Here is a 22,207-nt window from a genome sequence, read left to right as displayed (position 1 = left end):
TGGCTGTGTCGTAGGCCAGTGGCTACAGCTCTGATTCAACCCCGAGCCTGGGAACTTCCATATGCTGCTGGTACGGCCCTAAAAAGACAAAAAAATCAAGCAGTGTACCTTTCTTTTTTTTTTTTTTTTTCTTTTTTCTTTTTTCCCCTCCACCCCTCACCTTTCTCTAAGGACATTTTTTTTCATACGCTGAAGGCAGGGAATGTTATGTCCTTATCTCTGAGAAGATGTCTTTATCAAGTTCTCCCTGCTATGAAATTAGCAATACTCTTTCCCATTAGGCTGGCTTCTGTCTTGACTACCAGTGCAGTAGTGAGTTTCTTTGTTCTTTCCGTGTCTTTACTGGCATTTTGGTGAGTGGTGGGGAATGGCTGTGTATAGGGCTGCCAAAAAAGTGCTTGAAGTACAGTGCCCTGTACATAGCATGAGCTTAGTAAGTACTTAGACGTGTTACTGACCCTCCCAAGTCAGTCCCCAACAAGGGTCCTTCTGCCCGGTATCACTGGAAACCAAGTTCGGCTCAGAAGCAAAGGAAAGGTTTATTCTTTTTTTCATCAGAGAATGGAGAGGTGCGAGCTTGTACCCTAGAGCACAGCTCTCTGGACAGGTGGTGGGCGGGGCTACCTTATTGGGTTCTCCTGGGGTGGGGGGTGGAGTTCTCAGGAAAGGAGCGCCTGTGCTGCTCGCAGCACTTCAGTTTGAAGTGCCGGGTGCACTGTCTCTGCACAAGGCACACCCCACCATCTTGCACTGAGGTGTGGTGCACACTTGCCTGCTGAGAGCGGACCTGCCGATGCAGCAGTTCTGTGCTGGAAACGCTAATCTGACACGTTAGGCACCCAGCCTCTGGACACAGCACCCTCTAGACAAGTGAAAATGGATTAAGTGAAGAAGAAGAGGTGAGACTTTATCACATAGATACCGTCTGATTTTTCCGGGGACCCCAGTGGGCTTTTCTGGTGACAAGAGACAACTGCATGAGCAAAGTCAAAAGGGCTCTTTGCATAGTGGTGCAGGCTGCTAATAACTTGACGTCATTTGAAAGGCACTAAAAAACTGGTCCCTGAAGTTGGCAGAAGTAATATAGTGCCTGGGATACTCACCTTAGGTTTACAAATATTAACTTTATACTTGGGCACTGAATGCTGTTCTAAAATGGAAATTATTCTGGAGATAAATCTTAATCAATAATCAACAAGTGCAGGGAGTTCCTATCATGGCTCAGTGGTTAACAAACCTGACTATTATCCATGAGGATGTGGGTTTCAATCCCTGGCCTCCCTTAGTGGGTTAGGTATCTGATGTTGCTGTGAGCTGTGGTGCAGGTCGCAGACGTGGCTCAGATCTGGCGTTGCTGTGGCGTAGGCCAGTGGCTACAGCTCCAATTTGACCCCTAGCCTGGAAACCATGGGTGTGGCCCTAAAAAGATTAAAAAAAAAAATCAATTAGTGTAAATCACTAATGTCATCATTCTGAGAGATTTAGCACAGAAAAAATCCTTTGATTTCTGAGGAAGAGGGATGAGAAGCAGAAGTGGGAACCTGAAATGTTTGTACTCAGGGTATTTGGAGCAGTGAGGCGAGGGCTGGCCAGGGGCCGAGATCTTGTATGAAAAGGGGTCCCATACAGAGTGGGTGCTGATGGCTGTGGCGGTGGTGGTATAGGGATAACAGAGGAGAAATTGGAGCTCCCTTACAAAAGCCCACCTGTGAAAGAAAGAGACCTGGCCCAACTTACTACGGTGGTTTTCTCTTTATGGCCTGGAGGGCTAAAAGGGGATGGGGACATTTCTTCCTACTGGTTATCTGTTGGATTCTCCAGAGGATAGCTGAACCGTCACCATGGTTACCTTTGGAGCCTTGAGAAAATGTCCTTTCCTAACCTTGGTTTTTCTCATGCATGGGGCTTTCATGAGGTGGGTGGGAGGATTGTGAGAAGCCAAGAAGGAGGGGGAGGGAGAGTGCTGTGACTGCTAGTCTACTCAGCACACTCATAGAGCCTGCTTCTTACGATTGCCCTGCACCTGTCCTCTCAGCTGTTTTCAGTACTGTGGACTCTGGAGTTCCTCCATCTGGCAGAACAAAATGACCAGGTTGGTGAACAGAGAAAAAGCCCCCCTCTCTCTGGGGAAATATCCTCTCTTCATAGAAATATGCTTCTTGCTCCTGGCTCCAGGGCAGAGTCTGGAGCAAGTCAATTTAAGAAGATGTGTGGAGTTCCCATCCTGGCTCAGCAGTAATGAACCTGACTAGTATCCAGGAGGACACAGGTTCGATCCCTGGCCTCGCTTAGTGGAATAAAGGTCTGGCTTTGACCCGAGCTGTTGTGTAGGTCACAGATGCAGCTCAGATTTGGAGTTGCTGTGGCTGTGGCATAGGCCAGCAGCTGTAGCTCTGATTTGACCGCTAGCCTGAGAACCTCCATATGCTACAGGTGTGCTCCTAAAAAAACCAAAAAAAAAAAAAAAAGTTACATTTCTAAAGCTGCACTGAATTTTCCACGTAAATGAACTATATTTATATACCTACAATATAGCTCTATACTTTTATTATATTTTTATTATACTTTATGATTATGGTTTTGGGGGGATAACACTGAGGATGATAGTAAATAGCAAACCAATACAGAATCTTTTCTTTCAGAAGTTAAATTTTATATAGCAACTGATTTTATTTTTAATTGTGGAAAACACAAGTGACATAAATTTAAAAATTTTTTTTCAATTAAAACTTCATTTTTTAGAATTTTAGACTTATAGAACAATTGAGAGAAGTGTACAGAGATATCCCACATACCCCTGCCCCCCAACATATAGGGACATTCCCCCTCTCACCTCCAGAGAGGTACATCTGCTGCACTTGATGAATCTCCATCAACACATCATTATCACCCAAAGTCCATAATTTGCATTAGGGTTCACTCTTGATGTTGTACATTCTAAGGTGGAGAAATTTACAGTGACATGTAAGTTTCCACCATTTCAGTATCATACAGAATAGTTTCAATGCCCTAAAAAAATCCTGTGTATTCCATCTATTCTTTCTTCCCTTCCCAAGACCCTGGAGACCATTGATTTTTTTTTTTTTTTTTTTTTTTTTTTTTTTTTTTTTTTTTTGCTACCCTTATCCCTTTGCCTCTTCCAGAATGTCAAATACAGTAGTTGGAATCAGACATTATGTAGTCTTTTCATATTGGCCTCTTTCACTTAGTAACGAACGTTTAAGTTTCCTCCATGGCTTCTCAGGGCTTAGTAGCTCATTTCCTTTTGGTACTGAATATATTTCACTGTCTGGATGTACCACAGTTTATCCATTCTCCTAATGAAGGACTTCTTGGTTGCTCCCAGTCTTTGGCAATTATGAATAAATCTACATCCATATGCAGGGTTTTGTGTGGATATGAATTTTCCATTCCTTTTGGTAATACCAAGGAGTATAGTTTCTGGGCTATATGGTAGATGTATGTTTAGTTTATTAAGAGCCTGCCAAATATGTCTTCTGAATTGACTTACCATTTTGCATTCCTCCCAGCAATAAATGAGAGTTCCTATTGTTTCACGTGCTTGTCAGCACTTCATGTTGTCTATGTTCTGGATTTTGATCATGATAATAGGCGTGTAGGGATAGCTCATTGTTTTTTAATCTCTGAACAACTTTAAGTGAACAGTTCGGTAGTAAAAATTTTCACATTGTTGTGCCACAAATCTCTAGAACTTTTTCAAAACTGAAACTCTATACCCATCAAACAACTACTCTCCATCTCCTCCTCCCCCTACCACCTGGCAAGAACCATTCTACTTTCTGTTTCCCTGAGTTTGATTGCTCCTGATGCTTGATATAACTGAAACCATACAGTGTGGGGTTTTTTTATGACTGGCTTATTTCACTTATCATAATGTCCTCAAGATTTATTTATGTGTAGTCAGGATTTCCTTCCTTTTAAAGACTGAGTAATAGTCCATTTATGTATGTATCACATATTGTTTACACATTCACCTGTCAATGGACACCTGTGTTGTTTCTACCTCTTGACTATTGTGAATAATGCTGTTATGAATACAGGTGAACAAATATGTCTTTGAGATGCTGATTTTAGTTCTTTTGGGTATATACCTAGAGGTGGAATTGCCAGATCATTTGGTAACTTTATTTTAAATTTTTTGAGGAACTGCCATACTGTTTTTCCATTGTGGCTGCACCATTTGACATTCCCACCCACAGTGTAGAGGGGTTTCAGGTTTTCCACAGCCTTGCCAACCACTTGTTATTTTCTGCTTGGTTTGGAGTTTTGGTTTGTTTGTTTCGTTCTGATAGCAGCTCTAGCAAGTGACTTTTTAAAGGTCCCGTTTCCCCAAGCTATCATCTTTACTTTACAGATGTGGAGACTGCAGTTCAAACAAGAAGTGATTACCTTTATTAGTAGCCAAAGGATTGAAACTCAGGTTTTCAGAACCCAAGTACAAGTCTCTTTGAACTGTAGCAGGCTTTTCACAACACATCAGACAAAACTACCAGAAATGGCAATCAAGAGGATCTAAATATAAGAAATAAAGAATTAGAAGCATGATGGAGAGGTTTCTATTTTTTCAGTGTTATATTTGGGTCTGCAAGGATGAGAATCTGATAGTGTAAGAAGGAGGAAATGTTTTTTATATTAGCCATGGGAACAGTGAACTTGACCCTCATTGGTACACACAAATTAGCATCATCTGATTTCCATTGGTGTTAGTCCAGGTGTTTGGAAGAGCAGCCAGGAGAATACCTCAATCATTACAAAACTAGAGATGTATCTTCTGTCTCTCTTTGAGGATTTTCAAATAAACATTAATTATAATTGCACTTATTTAGGAACTGCTGATTACATAATTTCAGCAGACCTGTCATTATCTGTAAATATTTCATGAAATATGGAAATACAGCGTTTTCGATAACTTCATGAAGATACTCTTTTCTCTAAAACAAAACCCAATAACTATGTTTCTTATATAACTCTCAGGTCAGGCAAATATTACTACTGGAGCATAGAATTATACCTAGGGTTTTAGATTTCATGGTTAATCTTCCTGGCTATATATTTTAGACACAATGTGGCAGAAACTGCTGAATGCTTATGTTATGACAGACTTTGTTTCTTGCCTTGTGGAGAGAAATAAGATGATGTGATGATATAAATGTAATGCAATGCTCTGCACCATTCAAGGTCCTGCAGGTTTTCTGTGAGCTTCCTGCTTGGTATGCAAATTACTTTTAACCAGCCTGAAAAATAAGGGTCATGGAGAACTTAAAACGCCAGGCCCTGTGAGAGTATTGTGTTGAGAAAACAATGACAGCCCATTGTAAACCATGTTCTGTTCACAATTAATGATTCTTCATAGTATTACCTCAATTTTATGGATAACAAATGCGAAGAAAAGAGAAGTCAGGAGAATACAGTTCCAAACAAATCCTGGAAATGATAGACCAATCAATAAATTCATCCATATAAGAAATATCTACTAAATATCTATTATGTGCCAGCTGTGTTATTCAAGATTCATGGGAGTGACATAAAGATGAAAAGACACCATTCATGATTTTAAGAACCTTAAAATTAGTCTCTCTACAGCATTGCTCTCCAGACATCAGAATGAGGTGAAGGGATGTTTCATATAGAGATTGTTGGAACCAACCCTATACCTTCTGATTCCATAGGTATGGGTAGTGGTAGAGGAGCAAACATTTGCATTTCTAAAATGTTCCTAGAGGTTATTGAGGCTACTGGTCCTGGAGCCACCCTTTGAGAACTACTATTATAATGGAACTTTTGTAGCAGCAAAAGGAGAGCCTGAATCTTAGAAATTTTTACTTGTAAAAGACTTCTTTGCTTCTATGTGATAAAAATATTGAAGTTTTAGACAGTCAATTGAGTCTGCACAATTAACATTGGCCCTAAAATGGAGCTTAAATAAAATAGTTATGTTTCTGACATATCTATATCTATATACATGTGTATTTCCTTTTTTAAAATAAATGAGGAAATGGTACTCTGTGAAACAATTTTGGAGATTATGAATGATATGTAGGGTACTATTAATAAGAAGAAACACCCGGTAGGGGAATGAGACATAAGTAAAAATATTTGGTGGGAAGAAAAGCTTCACATTAGTTATAAATACAACCCCACCCAAGCTCATATCCAGGTGAAGCCATGCAAATATTAGAGAAATAATAAAAGAAGAAGGAAAATCTTAATGGTTATTCTGTTACATTCAAAATGATAACAGAGACCAAAATAATTATGTGCTTTGATATAATACAAAAGCTGTCGTATTTTATTTTAAAAAAATGGTCTATTTTTTTCCCACACATTGGCTCATTGAAGAAATCTTCTCTATTGTTTAATGATAAAACCTATTTAACAAGTTAGTAATAGTGGATACACTTCTTTATGTATCTGTACATACACATAGTAAAAAGTACAAGCAATGACTTGCAATGATCCAACAAAAAAGATTTGAATGCAATACAAACAAGTGTAGAAATAGTAAGAGTGGCTAAAAGTGAGCAAAAGATGAATAAAAGCCTTTTCCTGATAGTCTCAAATAATATTGAGAATTAAAACATTAATTTGTACTCACGATGCCATTGAGAGGGAGTAGCCAAGCATCATTGCCTGTGTTGCTGAATATTTAAGATGGACATAGAGGCATGGTGATTTCTTAATGCTCCCAAGGCCTGATACTTAGAAGAAGCGTTAAGATCAGTGCATAAGATTGGTATATATTTTTTTAATTTTAGTCTAGCTTTAAACACCAGACCACATTGTTTTCTTAAGTAAGATTTGTAACAGCCTTTGTTTTGGAAGGAATTTCCAAGCATTTAAATGTGTTAATTTCTTCATAGTTGAGTTCATCTTCTGTGTAGGTGCTGCAGGCAGTTGTTCTTAGTGTGATCCAAGTTTCACCACTAGAGTATTGCCATTATTTAATCTCTCTCACAGTGGTGTACTAGAGAACTATCCTTCTTTCCTATTTTTGTCTGATACTCTTATGCCAAGAGTCAATATTGCAGAATGGTGACAGGAATATTGCAGGAAGGCTGTGGAAATGAGCTGCTGGAGTTCAAATTTCAACTCCACCAATATATTAAATCTGTGACCTTGAATCAGTTACTTCTAAATCTGAGTTTCCTAATCTGTAAATGGAGATTGGCAGGAGCTAGGCCTGAATTGGTAGGCTGGTCAGGGAATTGGAATAAAGTCATTCTGGAACCAGGCCAGTCTGTAAAGTTTAAAGAGGAAGAATCTCTTCTGGAACATTGCAGGAGTTTTGTTTGGCTCTGAAAAGTGACAGGAGAGCTGTCCAATTATAGACCAAGTTAGAATCATCTTATGTCTGGACATATTTGCTTAGACTGTTCACCTTTAAGCTGTTTTGCCACTTTGGGGGGCTTGTCTGCACGGGGGGAGCATCCTGGCTTTCTGGGAGGATCATCCATTTGTTTAGATGACAAGCTTCTCAAACAGGTATTGGTCTTAACCCAACTTCACAGGACATTTAAATGGATTCTGGAGGTTCTGAGGTACTTTGAGGTATTCCCATGGCTCTTTGGAGTTTTGTCCAACTACCAGCAGTGACTAATCCAGCCAGTGTATAATCACCAAGCAGAAAAGGAAGTTGTTCCAGTCCTGGGGCTGAGGGTACATTTCAGACTTTAATAAGCAGACAGAAGCCAACTATGGCTGTAATTAAGTCTGATTGAGTTTATAGTGTGAGTGGTGGGAATGACAGGGAGTAAGGGAATTTGGAGGAATATTTCTCTATATGTTTATATTGAAGAATAAAGCTGTTAGTCTGTAAATTATAAAAATAGGCTTATTTATTTCCTAATAACATCTAGGTTAGAGTTTGCATATGACTGTGCTAATTCTTAGTATGAAAAAATAAAAACAAAACTTTTTTTTTGGTCTGTAGAGCTCCACCCACAGCATACAGAAGTCCCCAGGCCAGGTGTAGAATCAGAGCTGCAGCTGCTGGCCTTTGCCACAGCTTGCAGCAATAGGGGTTCTTAATCCACTGAGTGAGGCCAGGGATTGAACCTGCATCTTAATGGACACTAGTCCTTAGCCTGTTGAACCACAATAGGAAATCCCAAATCAAAGACTTTTTGAAATCAAAGGCATTAATTTTTCTAAGCAAGTTACAGAATAGCATAATAGAGCATCTTTCACTTCTTTTTTTTTTTTTTTGTCTTTTGAAAGCCGTACTCGCGGCATATGGAGGTTCCCAGGCTAGGGGTCTAATCAGAGCTGTTGCTGCCAGCCTATGCCAGAGCCACAGCAATACCAAATCCAAGCTGCATCTGTGACCTACACCACAGCTCACAGCAATGCCGGACCCTCAACCCACTGAACGAGGCCAGGGATTGAACCTGCAACCTTAGGATTCCTAGTCAGATTTGTTTCCCCTGGGCCACAATAGGAACTCCTGCATCCTTCACTTCTCACTTGACTTTTGTAGCATGCTCATAAAAATTATTTTTGCAAAATATTCAAGGGCTTCTTCTTGAAGGATTTGCTTTGTCATCAGATCTTTATTTCTCAGTGGCTTAGCGCCTTTCTAATTTCACTTTTATGGACTTCGAGAAAGCCTGCAACTTTTGTAAGATTTTCAGTTTCAGTGATAATTATAACATGTCATAATTTTTGTAAGAAAATGGCAAAGATGTGAAAATGGTACATAGGACAAAAGCTAATGTGAATCAGGAAAGGATTTTTGAGTGTGAACTAATTTTATGTGTGGTATTTCCTGAGCAAATATTTGCCTGTTGTAATAGTTTTGCTTGTCTTTGACACCCTGTAAGTTTGAGAGCTTGAATAATAAATATGTGGATAAAAAGGATGGCCTGTATAATCTTTTTCTACTCAGAGCGGGAAGCTTTTGGCTTTGTCCTTCCTAATGTGTTACTGACAATAGAAGGATCCACATTACTTTGATGGTAGCTCTATTTCCTAGAATTTGGATTTAGAGATTTGATGATTCTTTTCTTAAACCAAATATTTCTAAAAGTAAAAGATGCCTACATTCATAGAATAGTGCTCTGAGTTGTAATCATTTGATATGTTATCATAGAGGTGATAGGTCTTCAGAAAGTGAGAACATCCAATTAGATGAATTTCTAAAACGGCAAATCTGGAGTTCCCGTCGTGGCGCAGCGGTTAACGAATCCGACTAGGAACACATGAGGTTGCGGGTTCGATCCCTGCCCCTGCTCAGTGGGTTAATGATCCGGCGTTGCCGTGAGCTGTGGTGTAGGTTCCAGATGTGGCTCGGATCCCGCGTTGCTATGGCTCTGGTGTAGGCCAGCGGCTACAGCTCCAATTAGACCCCTAGCCTGGGAACCTCCATATGCCAAGGAAGTGGCCCCCAAAAATAGCAAAAAGACAAAAAAATAAAAAAATAAAACGGCAAATCTTTTTAATGGTTGTCTTGTTTTGGTGGCCAACAGAGTCCTTCCCCTGGCTTTCTGGGCCTGGGGTGTGTGGTAGGGCAAGCTCTACTTGGGCTCACGATGTCAGGATTTGTTACTCCCTCGCTGCCGGGGAGAGTCAGAAAGAACTCTCATAAATACAGACAGCAATGGCTCCTGTAGAAACATCGAAGCAGAAGTCCTAACTGTAGTTACCCTCCATCTGGGTTCATTGGTGAATAAAGCCACTTAGAAGTGGCTTTATTTCTCATTATTCCTAGAACAGGGCCACTGGGGAGGTTTTTTTCTAATTTAGGATTTGAGTCTACCGGCAGAATGAATTTTGCTGGAGTCTATCCTCCTCCATGGGCATTTGAGCAATAGTTTTAGCTTAATGTCAAAAATTCTTATAGAGGGCTCTCCTAAAGCATACATAAGGGAAACTCACAGGGTAATGCTCAAAGTGCAGCCAGAGCAGTGTTTCTCAACCTCAGCACAATTGACATTTTGGACTAGATAATTCTTTGTTGTGGAAAACTGTCCTGTGCAACATAAAATGCTTTGCAGCAGCCCTAGCCTCTATTCACTGAATGTTTATAGCATGCTTTTTAGTCATGATAATCAAAGAAGTCTCCAGACATTGCCAAATGGCTTTCTCTTGAGGGAAAAATGGCCCCTGGCTGGGACCCAATCTAGACCAATATTGGGAAATCCTATTGACTATATCTTCAAAATATATTCAGAATTCAACCACCTCTCATTACTTCTACTTTCTGTCTTTGCTCAAGCCAGCATCACCCCTTGTCTTGATTACTGCAATAGCTTCTCTAATTAGACTTTTAGCATCTGTCCCACCTCTACCCTTAACTTTTTAGTGTCTTATCAATACAGCATCCTTACTGTTAACTTTAAAAACGTACCAGTTCATGGCATTCATCTGCTCACAACCTACAATAACTCCCCATTTCCTCTAGAGTAAAATGGCCCACCAGGTGAGTTGAGGACATATGTGTTACATCACTACTACTGGCTGAACCAGGGATCTGTACCAAAGCAGGACAGATAATTGCTCCTGACAAAGCTCAAGAACTTTCTAGAAGTCCTTCCTGAGGTTGTCTTCAGAGCCAACTTAGTGAGACAAGGATACTACCCTCATTCCCTTTTTTATTCCCCCAGTCTGATCATCAACCTGTATACTAGACTATGGATGGCAATTGTCTCTATCCAAAAATTAAAGTCCACACTTAGGATGAAGGTATATTACCACTGAGTTCATTTAAAATAAAGCAGCAGATTCTAAAGGCAAATCCACAAGAGGAATCCCCATAATTGCTCTAAACAATGGCATGACTGATGGAATAAAAGTGGAAATTCTTAAGCTAGTTGTATTGAAGTATATACTATTCATTTGTATTTTTAAGCTTTTAGTGGTAATTAATATAAGCTTTTAGTGGTAATTAATATGAGCTTTCCTATTATAGTCAAAATTACCTCCTAGAATAGTTTAGTAATTTGACATTTTAAATAATATTTTTTAAAATTTCAAGAATATGCCACAGAAATGTGAAAAATAAAATACAAACTCAATAATAAATAAATCAAGAGGTGGAACACTTTAAGTGCAAATAAACCAGTGTTTCCTCCACGCCCCTGCCCAAGAGCAACATGAAATCCAATTCTATGAAAAGATCAAAAAGTAAAGGACAGTTCAAGGTGGAAAAGTTACAAAAAAAAAAAAAAAATCCTCCCTTTGATAAAAAATGTCAGCAATTTATGAGAGCACAGAAAGAGTGCCCTTCTCACTACGACTTGGCAAGATCACATTTGGCTTTGCTAGTCTGCTTTCAGACTACTCTCTTCATATGGGAAAAATAAAACTAACTAGATAATTTTCATCCAGAAAAAAAGGGAGCATACATTCTTAAAAAATTATGTAAAATTGATATTAAAATGATAAAAATGTTTGACAAGTTTTAAATGGGAATGCAGATAAGAAAACATCCTATAGCTGTGTGCAATGGGGTGCAGTCAAGCAAAGCAAACTTGAAAATGGAATATCACAGAGAACACTTTGATGACAAGCAGTAATGTCCCATTGCATAACAAGAGTCCCCCCAAACAGGAAACAGGAGAATTTGAATGTAAATTGGAAATAGGTTCTCAAAGGGACAATTCTTGTCCAGTGAGAGGGATATAGTTCCTTGGGTTTTTTTCCTTCCTGACATATTATAAACTTCATTTTTCAAGGGTTTTATGAACTAGTATTAATATATTTTTTCTTTAATTTGCCTAATTTTTTGGCTATCACACTTTTCTAGGGGAAAAATATGATAAACTGACAGCATATTGGCTCGTACACTTAACTTTAATCTGTTAGTGACTGAGTCTCCTTTTTTTCTCCAGGCTTTTGGCCTGGGATAGCTTTTTTGCTGCCACAGAAAATAGTTCTGTCTTTCTTGGACAGTTGCAAAGGTAACTTCTAATAATATTCTAGAAACTTGGTTATTAAGTACAAAGATGCAATATAATAAGAGGTATGGCCTATAAAATCATCTGTTAAGTTCTTTCATTAATAAAAGCACATTTTCCACACTAAAGACTCTACAAGTGGTGGTATGTTACTCAGCTAGCCTGCCAAGTTTATTTAAATCAAAATGCAGTTGAAACTGAATGTTTTATAAATCAAATACATCGTGGCTTTATAAGGCCTTTGGGGAGACTGGGATTTGAGGCAGTGAGAGGAAAAAGTCAGGGAATTTGATTGCCAGTGTAAATTATTTCTATGGTATTTGATTTCCAAGTCAGCTCTCAGGATGCCAAGATGGCAACTAAAATATGTTCTGGGTAATTGAGAGATTGAGACAGGGCAGAAAAGAAGAATAGGAGATGGAATTTTCTTCTTGTAGGGCCACAAGTGGCAGTGGAAACTTATCCCAAACTAAACTCTCTCATCAGAATACCCAGTGTACAGAGGGCTTATCTCCCTTAGCTCTGGAAGATTTACCAGGACAGGTTCCTCTTTCTCCAAACTCTTTCCCCAGAAATCACAGCTTAGATTTGTTTAGAGACAACCCACCATGAGTCTTGTGTTTCTTTACCTCTTGCAAAACAAGGCACTGACTATTCTTCGTTCTTGACTGTCTTCTCAAAGATGATTGTAGAAAGAAAGAACCTGGAAGAGAGATTTTGTCTCCCCTCCAGAGTTGCTTTTAATCTAGGAGTATAGAGATAGTGTCTCTGTCTAGCACAATGGGCGGGAACTCTCACAAATACACTATTTGTGTTTCCTAAGCTCAGAGTACCTCTCTTTCCATTAAATTCTCTGGGAATTGGGGAGTTATCAGGGCAAAGGCTGACACTCTGGCCATTGATTTTGCTTTGAGTAATAACCTGTCCTTTGTCTCTGATCAAAGTTATAGCATAACACAACTTCGGCAACATAAAAATAAGATGCACATTTTACACCTTAAAACATTTTATTATTAGCTTTAAATGTAGATTAGCTCTTTTGGAGGTGGTGTGTTCGTAATACATATTTGCTCATTCACTCTCCTTATTTTATTGTTTATATTAGAGATTGAGAAAGCTCCCTTAATGTATTTTTTTTCTTTTTATGGCCACACCTGCTGCATATGGAGTTCTTTGGCTAGGGGTCGAATTCGAGCTGCAGCTGCAGGCCTATGCCACAGTCACAGCAATACTGGATCCAAGCCACATCTGGGACCTATGCCACAGCTTGCAGCAATGCCAAAACCTTAACCCACTGAGCAAGGCCAGGGATTGAACTTGCATTCTCATGGAGACTGCATTGGGTTCTTAACCTGCTGAGCCACAAAGGGAACTTCTCTATTAATTGTTAAAATAGACTTTTTCCCATATCTACCAGCTTGCTGTACAGATAAGCCATACAGAAAATGCCCTTTCCTTCTGTAATTATAGACAAAGATCTATGTTTTCAAATAGACCATTCTTTAATTAATAATTTTGAAAAATTCAAAGATTACTGTGAAAATATATATGCACATTAGGATCTTTAAAAGATTAGGTAATTGGAATTGTCAGAATAATAATCACTTCACTTTAGGGGGTGTTCTGCCAGATACATGTGCAGATTTGACACAAAGGAATAAAAAAATAAGTTGAAAAATCACTTAAAATATTTGTCTTTGCTTGAGCTTTGAAGCTTAAGTTTGGTCCTACAAATTAAATACCCATATACATAATTATTTAATTGGAGGATAAAAAATTCTCAAAACATTTAATAATAATAATAAACTAATAGAAAATATTTATCTGCCAAACAAGTATTAACTCTTATTCCTGCATTATCTCATTTAATTTTCACAATTATTATTACCCCTATATTACAGGTGAGGAAATAAGGACATAGGGAAATTAAGTAACTTGCCCAAGTTTACATAGCTACAAGGTGATAGAATTTTAATTCGGTACTGTTAATTTTTTTTTTTTTTTTTTGGCTGCAGCATATGAAGTTCCTGGGCCAGGGATTGAATCCTAAGCCACAGCTATAGCAACAACAGATCTTTAACTCGCTGTTACAACAGTGGGATCTCCAGTACTGTTAAATCTTACAGTGAGAAAACAATAGCACTCTTTATGGAGTTCCCATCATGGCTAGCAATAACGAACCCAACTAGTATCCATGGGGATCCAGGTTCGATCCCCAGCCTTGCTCGGTAGGTTAAAGGATCTGGCATTGCCATGAACAAAGGACAGGTTATTACTCAAAGCAAAATCAATGGCCAGAGTGTCAGCCTTTGCACTGATAACCCCCAATTCCCAGAGAATTTAATGGAAAGAGAGGTACTCTGAGCTTAGGAAACACAAATCGTCTGTATGTTGCAGACGTGACTCGGACCCAGTATTGCAGTGGCTGTGGTGTAGGCTGGCAGCTGCAGTTCTGATTCAACCCCTAGCCTGGGAACTTACGTATGACAGCTACAGCCCTAAAAAGACAAAAAAGAAAAGAATAGCATTTTTCAACACTTGTTATTATCTCAGAAACCAAATTCTGAACAAGAAATCTTAATTTCTTCTGTTTCATCCAGTTCAATCTTAATGTGGAACTACCATGGAAATGAAAAGAATACAAATTATGCGTATATTGGGGATAGCTTGTTAGAAACCCATTAACTTTTAACTATCAGGATTTTAACCACTGGGGGTATTAGGTTAAAACTATTACTTAAGAAAACTGCAGATGCCTCCCTTGGGAGGAAATTAACTCAAATCTATGAGGCTAAGACGACAAACTCTACAACTAGATGGTATATACTTTAGCATCACTAATCAATTAAGCCTCATAATCCTGCTGAAACAGAGCTCTAGCTTTCTGGAGGACACATCAGAGGATATATATAACCTTCAACTGCAGACACCCTAGAGATCTCCATCCTGGGCAGCTATGAGGCTGCTGCTGGTTCCTCTTAGCTGCCTAGGGGGTGCTAGTGCCAGCAGGTTTCTAAATAACCCAGGTTTGAGCAACCTAATATTCCAGTGTTGATTAGGAGATAAAGAATTTGTTCTTGGTTCTACTCCACCCTCTTCCCAGAAGTTCTACAGGGTGGATAATCTCTCCAAACCATGATTACTTTGTTTAACCAATAAGACCCAAGGGTGGCCTTGTGTGTGGTTAAAGAAAGTAACTGCTTCTATGATGTGATTTATAAGACCCTCAGCAAGGACCCTGCTATACCTTGCCCTACCCTCTCACTCCCCAGCCAATTTCCTCCTATAAACTTGGCATGTCTAGAAGGCTTCCAGTTACTTTATTAAAAAGGATTTAAATTATCTGGGGGCACAATCATCTTCCCTGCATGAAATTCAAACGTCTGCTCACTCTGTTTTTTTTTGTTTGTTTGTTTGTTTGTTTTTGTTTTTGCTTTGTTTTGTTTTTATAATTCTGTGTTACTCAACATCAGTCTCTACCATATTCAACTAAACCATGGGTCACACAACTGAGAACTACTTCACAAAGTGACCTAGCTTCATAGGGGGAAATCTTCAAATCTCTCACTGACTACCCATTTTAAACCTAGCATTACTCTGGCCATACCAGAAGTCAGCTCTGTGAATGCATACACCCATTGTTACTCCATCCGAGGCATTGCCAAGGGAAATTGTAATAGCAGAGACATCACCTCTGATTCATCCAAATGAAATTGAAACCAGCATATGCAACTCCGATCTCTATAACTGTAATAGTTTCCAACCTCTGTTTTCATCAGAACTGATTTACTCAAAGACAGTTTCGCCCAGAAGCTCAGTATTGATTGATGTGTTCAATAACTATTAAGCATTTATTATGTGCCAAGCACTGAATATTTGCCTCAATAAGTGGAAATGCTATCCATCCACCAAATAGGTCCAGACCAAATTCTGGGAGCCAATACAAACTAACCTTCCAAGCCTTAGTAGTCATCATTTATCACCTTCCCCTGTTCTATATTCGGCAAACGATTGGTTACTATCTGAACTATCATGCTATTTTACTCATTTACTTTTACTGCCTGTCTCCCTCTCATTCTTCTTCAATGTAAACTCCTTTCATAGTTATGTTCCTTAAAATAGTGCTTAGCATACAGTTGGTAATGAATGACTATTTGTTAAAAAAAACAATAGGAAACAGAATAAGGTCCGTCTTCACAGAACGTTCAGTTAGGCAAAAAATGAATGATGAATAAACACAAACTGGGATGGGAACCACAAAGTAATAGATTTCTCTGTGGTCAGAGAAAGTGTCTCCATGCAGGTGACATGAAGGAAGTGAGCAGGAGGGAGTTAGCCTTGTGGATACCTGAGGGAAGAGTGGCTAAGGCAGATGGAAGAGGCAATGCAAAGGCATTTAAAGGCCTTTTTGAAGCTAGAGTGGAATAGGAGAGAGGGGAGAGTAATAAGAGATGTGGTCAGGGAGATAATGGGTTACAGTGGTATGGCTGTTTCTTTGAACATAACTCCTAATAATTTAGGTATCAAAGCTCATATTTTTCTGAGCAGTACACCTGGCAGGTATTTCAGGCTCCATGGAAGGTTTTTCAAAAGTAATCTAATTGGTTCCACTGAGAACCAATCACTCTGGATGATATTAAATTTTTCTGGTGTATCTAATCACAATATATATAAAAGCCCAGGCCTGGGCATCTATCTGGAGAAAACCATAATTCAAAAGGACACATGCCCCCCCTGATGTTCATTGCAGTGGTATTTGCAGCAGCCAAGACATGGAAGCAACCTAAAGGTCCATCAACAGAGAAATGGATAAAGAAGATGTGGTGCATATATACAATGAAATACTACTCAGCCATAAAAAAGAATGGAATAATTCCATATGTAGCAACATGTATGGACCTAGAAATTATCATACTAAGTGAAGTTAGAGAGTAAAAGACAAACGTCATATGATAAAACTTATATGGAGAATCTTAAAGGATACAAATGAACTTATGTGCAGAATAGCAAACAGCAACAGACTCACAGACTTTGAAAAGCTTACGGTTACCAAATGTGACAGGTGGAGGGGGGGAATGGACTCGGGGTTTGTGATTAGCATATGTACACTGAGGTACATGAAATGACTGGCCAATGGGGACCTGCTGTATAGCACAAATTACCTAATATTCTGTGATTATCTATGTGGGAAAAGATTCCAAGAGAGAATAGATGTGCGTATAAATGTAACTTGGTTGTACAGCAGAAATTATCACAACCTTGTAAATCAGCTACACTTGAATGAAACTTTAAAAAAATGAAAAATTGTGTTGTGAGCCACACAGGATGAATTGGGATCTTGGGGTTATTAGATGCAAACTATTGCTTTTGGAATGGATTAGCAATGAGATCCTGCTGTGTAGCACTGAGAACAATGTCTAGTCACTTATGATGGAGCATGACAATGGGAGAAAAAAGAATGTATACATATATGTATAACTGGGTCACCATGCTGTGCAGTAGTACAATAATTGTATTGGGGAAATAATAAAAAAACTAAACAAAAAGAAAAATTGTGAAGAACAATCAGATCTTAATCATACTGGACCTCTCAGAACTGATTATTTTTTACTCAATAAATAGTTATACTGATGGCATTTTGATCCAAGGTCAAAATTCCGGAGTTAGATTATAACGTTTGAGTTCAAAGTAACTTAATTGCTTTTGGCAACTTATAGGCAGAGTGTGTGTGTGTATACCAGAAAAATAGTTTCATTTCAGTTTCCAGAAGCATTTTAAACTTTTTGGGAAAGTATTCTACTTCAGAAAGTAAACTTCTTTTTGATATGTAAAATTTTCACATTTCAATAGAGTGGTAGGTATGCAGAAATTATTTAAATTATTGTAGAGTACAAATATAGGGAAAACCTTGGTACTTAGCTTCAAGGTGTTCATGGTTTAACTGATACAGAGGACAGACACACATGAAAAAGGAAATACTGTAGGAATTATATATCATTTGCAAAAATGACTATTTCCATAATGCTGTGCCTGTCTTCCTTCTACCATGGATGGTTTTCTAGCCTCTGAAACTTATCTCAGCAATCTTAGCCCTAATCCCTAGTTTAGAAACAATCCTAGGGGAATGTAAGGAGTAACTGGCCAAAGTGGTGGGATTCAGTGTTAGTTCATCTGTGTGGCTGATTAGGTTTGACCTCATACCCTTATTCTTATAAGTGCATCTGCCTTTTGCCTTGGCAATGACCAAGCTCTCCTTGCATCTTGATTATTTCTGGGCTCTATGAGCCTCCTACTGCGTTTCCAGGGTTGGAGAAATTAACGTCCTCCCTCAAATCAAAGCAGGGCCTATGGTAATCTGTCTGAAGCTACCTACCTCTTTTCCTACCTGTTGTCTGCCGTCAGAATACGGCAGCCCAATGCTGTGATGGCTATTATCGTAATGGTAAAATATAATTAGAGGATACTTTTTCTAATTCCCAGGAGACAGGACATGGGAAAGAGGGATGCTTATCTCACTGTAGAGGTTTGAATTTTTTTTTTTTTTTTACCATGTACATATAGTATTTAAAAAAAAAGAAAAAGAAAATTGAAACAGCAACAACTTTAAAAACTGAAACCTGTATTTTTCCAGTTCACAGAAATAGCTCAATCTTATCTCAAATGAAGTACCTGAAGCTTAAGATCCTAAGAAAGCATTTCACACAATGGAAGCCAGGTAATCAAACTCTTGATTAAAAGCTAAGGCCTTAAACTAAACCTTAACGTTCGATTGGTGGCTGGACCCGAAAATCACTTACAGTTGCAATGTGGTTTGTGAGCTAATATGACAGCAAGGAACACAAGACTGTATACGAAAGAGAGACTTTGCCTCAACGCCCAGGTGGGATATGGGGGAAGGGAAAGACTTCCAGGCTTACTTCCTAGATGCATAAAAACAGAGGGGCAGGTTGGAGCCCTGCCTTATCTTTCCAGTCTCTTGTAAGGAAAAAAGCCCCAAGGAGCCATATTTATATTTGTGTACCCTCTCAAACCTTTTAAATACTCTGTCCTCTTATATTATAGTTTAATCAAAGAGGACATTCCTCCTCCTTGGAAATAGAATTAAATGCCTACATATGAATCAATTTTTGGAAGGGGTGGGTAGAGAAGGAAAGGAGACCTTCGCTTTGGACAGACGAGTTCATGGTGAGGATGGGACTGGGGAACAGATGTTGGAGAGGTGGTAATGTGAAGTGAGGGTGATTAGGTAATGTCAGGTGGCTTATGGAGAGTCTGGAAGTCATGATGGAGATTGGACCTTTTTCTCTTAGTTTATTTAAGCATTCAGTAAAAAATCCCTTGGTGCCCACATGATGCCAGGCGTGGGTTGGAGGTGGGGTGACAATGATGAACAATATAATCCTTTATGCTGAAGTAGCCTAGATTCTCTAAGGGGAAATAGATAAGAGGCAATTAAAATAATGTATTCGCGTCATGTCTGGAGCAGATGGAGCTATGCCAGGAAGACATATGACCTAATTCTGGGAGGATGGAGAAAGCTCCCTGGAGGAGAAGACATTTGGGAGTCTTGAGCTAAATCTGCAGAAATCACTCGGGCAAAAGACCATCTTGCAGATAGATCAGAAAGTGAGCATGACTTATTAGATGACCCATATTACCTTTTGCTTATGTGGAGTGACCAGGAAAACAGTGAATAATGAGACTGGAAGACTCTTCAAGGCTGATTGGGCAAAGTTCTCAAAACACATGTTAAAGGGTTTGAAATTTGTCCCAAGAAAAATGAGAGCCATTGCATGGCTTTATTGGGAAAGTAACATAAACAATTTTATACTTTTAGAAAGGTCACTGTCTGGTGTGAATAATGGAAGAAGGAGGCAAGACTGGAGGGAAGGAGACCAGTTTGGAGGATATTGAAATAATCCAGGCAGGAAATGATGACCACTAGAGTAAAATTATGGATTTTCAGAATTTGCTTGAATTATTTTGGTGCATCTCCAGATTCCTGTCTGTACCTTTCTTGCTGCTGCACTGGGCCTTGGAAAGCTGCCACATAGTGGCTTCATCAACTTTGCCCTCCAGTTTCCAGATAGATGTAGCCAGTGGGAGACACCAGTAGGTGATCAGAGGGAAGGAGAGGAGTGAGTGTGAGAAACCGGTTCCCCAAGAGTCCTCCCAGTTTGGCCACTGCTGGTTGGTGGCATCCCTCTAGCAAAGCCTATAGCTAGTGTCTGGCAGTCCTATCTATACAGATTTCCTCTCACCATTCACTACTCTCGCCCATTCTGGCTCGGGTGTGGTGGCTTCCAAGGTACTGCATTATTACCCTTATGTTTCCTTCAGGTCCAATCATAGCTTTGTAAATATTCCCATTATTAAACTCCTCTCAAATTATGTAGCTTTATGTACCATCTGTGTTCTGCTGGAGCCATGATTGATGTACAAGAGGACAGTGAGAGTAGGTAGATGTGGGGCATCGTAAAATTGTATGGTTGAAAGGATCCTTTGTGAGAAAGTGTACAGGAGAGGGAGCAGTTGATAATAAATCCTACAGACAGTACATTTGAGAGGGGTTTACTTCAGTTTGTTAATTAAAAGAAATAACTATAATAATAGCTAGTGTCTTACTAAACATTGGGTACAATGCTAGATATTTAAATACATTGTCTTGTTTAATTCTTATAAAGTTCACAAAGTAGGTATTATTCAATTTTATGGATATAAAAATCATGTCTCACAGTGGCTACATAACCTGGCTTTAGTTACTCATCCATCAGGTGGCAGAGATAGAATTCAAATTCATCTCACATGACTCTATATTATATTTGTATGGAGCTCTAGGGGTATTTTCTGCATGCAGATACTCAGTTTCTTGCACTAAGTTTATACATGACTATGAATGGACTATGTTTAGAGGAATTGAGATTAAGTTTTGGGCAACCATTTTAAAAAATTAATTGTTTTAGTATTTTAATATTCTGGTGTGATTAGTGAAAGGCTACAAAAATTATTTGACACCATTTTCCAGGCTGATTTTTAACAAAGGGCTTCAGTCTTTCTTTGCATTGATTGATCTAACCACTTTTGACAACTTCCAATGGTCACATTAGATAGAGGATAGCATTAAGTTAGAGAAAATACTTTAGGCAGGAAGGGGAAAAATCATTGACTTTATATGAAGAGAAAAGTATACATGCACATTTCTTGGAAAAGATTAACATTCCATGCTGCATTTGCCACCAGAGGGAGTCATGTGAATACCATAACATATTGACAAAGGAAAAGGAAAAATCATTAAATATTTTCTCCCAGTTCCATTGATATTTGAACAAGCATTCAGAATTTGTTAGAACTGGTGTATCTATGGGAGATGATTGAAACATTTCACTGTAGGCTTGGAAACAGAAGAAATGTCTTGTTTAATCACACAGGATGAAAGATAGACATCAAAACAAACTAATAGACACATTCCAGATTTTCTCAACATGAGCTTAATGTTATACTAAAACAAAAAAAATCAAGCTGTGATCTCATTTGTTCAATAAATCATTATCCACTATTACCAAAACATTGTTCTAAAAATAATTCCTGGAATCAACAATCTAATCAATAATTTTCCTGTGGTTTCATTAAGTACATTATATTTTATCATTATATTGCCTGTACCAGGATGATGGTGATTGTTACTGTTCATAAATAAAATAAAAACTCATTGAAAAAAACTTAATAGGGAGAAAGATTTGGTATCCAAAACCATTTTATGTATCTGTGCTCTCTGAAAACTAGGCCAAGATTTTCTCAGCTGGTTAACTGGGGAGGGAAATGGGTTGTTTAATAACTGGTAGATTTGTAATTTTAGAATTGATCAGTCAACAGCATTTACTGAAACCTAATATATACACAAAACTCAACTTTGTCCATGAAAATCAAGATCCACTGACAATAAAATTTGGAAAGATGAGTTCTGAAGTGATATTTAATGCTTTTATATAGATTAGTAGTTCTCAAAGTATGGTCTCTGCTAGCCCCACCACTATTGCTTGGGAGCTGGTGCAAAATACCAATTCTTCTGCCTCAGTCCAGATCTACTATTGATAGAGAAAGTTTAGACAAGGGGGCCAAGCAATCCATGTTTTGACAAGCCTTTTAGATGATTCTGGTACATACTTAAAATTTGAGAACCATTGATAGAGATCTAATAGATAGAGGTCTCTTGGAGTAAGTTCAACAACTTAGGCAAACTGGAATATAAACTTTCTGTGTTTTAAGGTAATTGTTATTTTCTTAGAGGTAAA

General features: G+C 38.6%; 1 long non-coding RNA gene across 1 annotated transcript; it reads left to right on the top strand.

Annotated features, from left to right (window-relative positions):
- The first annotated feature begins 727 nt into the window (after positions 1–727).
- Positions 728–21,873, top strand: LOC100621238 (uncharacterized). Its single transcript, XR_002340413.2, has 3 exons — positions 728–899; positions 18,547–18,630; positions 19,402–21,873. It is a non-coding gene; the product is annotated as an uncharacterized LOC100621238 (long non-coding RNA).
- The last annotated feature ends 334 nt before the right edge of the window (positions 21,874–22,207 follow it).

This window comes from Sus scrofa, chromosome 18 (genome assembly GCF_054392235.1).
Source record: "Sus scrofa isolate SSC_HxYL_T2T_F1_AM1 chromosome 18, Sscrofa_HxYL_maternal_Yorkshire_Landrace_v2.0, whole genome shotgun sequence".
In the NCBI taxonomy this organism is placed as follows: Eukaryota; Metazoa; Chordata; class Mammalia; order Artiodactyla; family Suidae; genus Sus; species Sus scrofa.
This window is presented reverse-complemented; position numbering and strand designations above follow the sequence as displayed.